Genomic DNA, 2,020 nt, shown 5'->3' with positions numbered 1-2,020 from the left:
CTGCTTTCCAAAGTGGTTGAACAAGTTTACATTCCCACCAACAATGAAGTAAGGTTCCTTTCTGTCCACATCCCCTCCAGCATGTGTTGTTGTTAGAGTTCTTGATTTTTGCTGTTCTAACTGGAGTGAGGTGATATCTCAATGTTGTTTTGATTTGCATTTCTTTTATGGCTAGGGATGTTGAACATTTCTTCATGTGTCTATTGGCCATCCTTCTTTCTTCTTCAGAGAAGCTTCTCTTTAAGTCTTTCGCCCACTTACTTATTGGGCAGTTGTTTCTTTGAGGATTTGTTGTTGGGTGGTTTAATTTTTTGAGTTCCAAGTATATTTTAGATATGAGACCCTTGTCCGTTGTATGGCTAGTAAAGATCTTCTCCCAGTCCGTGGGCTTTCTATTGATCTTGCTAGCTATGTCATTTGCCCTGCAGAAGCTCTGCAACCTTATACAATCCCATTTGTCCAGCCTTTCTTTGATTTGTTGTGTTTCCGGGTCTTTATTCAGAAAATTTCGGCCTGTGCCAAGGAGACCCAGGGTTTCTCCTATTCCATCCTGTAATGTTTTCAGAGTGTCTGCTTTGAGTTCAAGGTCTTTGATCCATTTGGAGTTGATTCTGGTGCAGGGTGATATATAAGGATCTAGCTTTAGTTTTCTACATGTAGTTAACCAGTTTTGCCAGCACCATTTACTGAAGAGGCTGTCTGTCTTCCATTCTATTGTTTTAGCTCCCTTATCGAAGATTAGATGGCTATAGGTCTGTAGGTTCATTTCTGGGTTTTCAATTCTATTCCATTGGTCCTGAGGTCTGTTCTTATGCCAATACCAAGCTGTTTTGATTACTATGGCTTTATAGTAGAGTTTGAAATTTGGTACTGATATTCCTCCAGCAGTGTTCTTTCCGTTGAGGAGCGTTTTTGCTATTCGGGGTCTTTTATTGTTCCATATGAATTTTTGGATTGCCTCTTCTATTTCCTTGAAGAATGATGGTGGAATTTTGATAGGTATTGCGTTGAATTTGTAGATAGCCTTGGGGAGTATTGCCATTTTCACGATGTTAATCTTTCCAATCCAGGAGCATGGGAGGTTTTGCCATTTTTTAAGTTCTGTGTTGATTTCCTTTTTCAAGATTTTAAAGTTTTCATCATAGAGGTCCTTCACTTCTTTAGTTAAGTTAATTCCTAGGTATTTTATTTTTTGTGGGGCTATTACAAATGGAGTTGCTTTCCTAATTTCAGCCACACTTTTCTCATTGTTGGCATACAGAAAAGCCATTGATTTTTGGGGGTTAATTTTATAACCTGCTACTTTGCCAAAGTTTTGAATCAGCTTGAGTAATTTGGGAGTGGAGTCTATGGGATTCTTTAAATACAAGATCATGTCATCTGCAAAGAGGGAGAGTTTTATTTCTTCTTTCCCTATTTGGATCCCCTTTATGTCTGCATCTTGTCTTATTGCTGTAGCTAGGCATTCTAATACTAGATTGAAGAGAAGTGGAGAGAGTGGGCATCCTTGTCTTGTTCCTGAGTTAAGAGGAAATGGCTTTAGTTTTTCACCATTGAGTATAATGCTGGCTGTAGGTTTGTCATACACAGCCTTTATTGTATTGAGGAATGTTCCATGGATTCCTAATTTTTTCAAAACCTTCATCATAAAGGGGTGTTGGATCTTGTCGAATGCTTTTTCTGCGTCTATTGAGATAACCATGTGGTTCTTATTCTTGCTCCTGTTGATGTGATGAATAATATTAATTGATTTGCGTATATTGAACCAGCTTTGCATCCCTGAAATGAATCCTGTTTGATCGTGGTGTATGATTTTTTGGATGAATTGTTGAAGTCGGTTGGCCAAAATTTTGTTGAGAAGTTTTGCATCAATGTTCATCAAAGAAATGGGTCTATAGTTCTCTTTCTTTGATGAGTCCCTGCCAGGTTTTGGGATGAGGGTTATGATGGCTTCATAGAATGTGTTCGGTAGTGAGCTTTCTCTTTCAATTTCATTGAAGAGTTGGAGGAGAATTGGTGT

This window comes from Dipodomys spectabilis, unplaced genomic scaffold (assembly GCF_019054845.1).
Source record: "Dipodomys spectabilis isolate Male_0828 unplaced genomic scaffold, ASM1905484v1 ptg000114l, whole genome shotgun sequence".
NCBI classification, from domain to species: Eukaryota; Metazoa; Chordata; class Mammalia; order Rodentia; family Heteromyidae; genus Dipodomys; species Dipodomys spectabilis.
Note: the sequence above shows the minus strand (reverse complement) of the source record.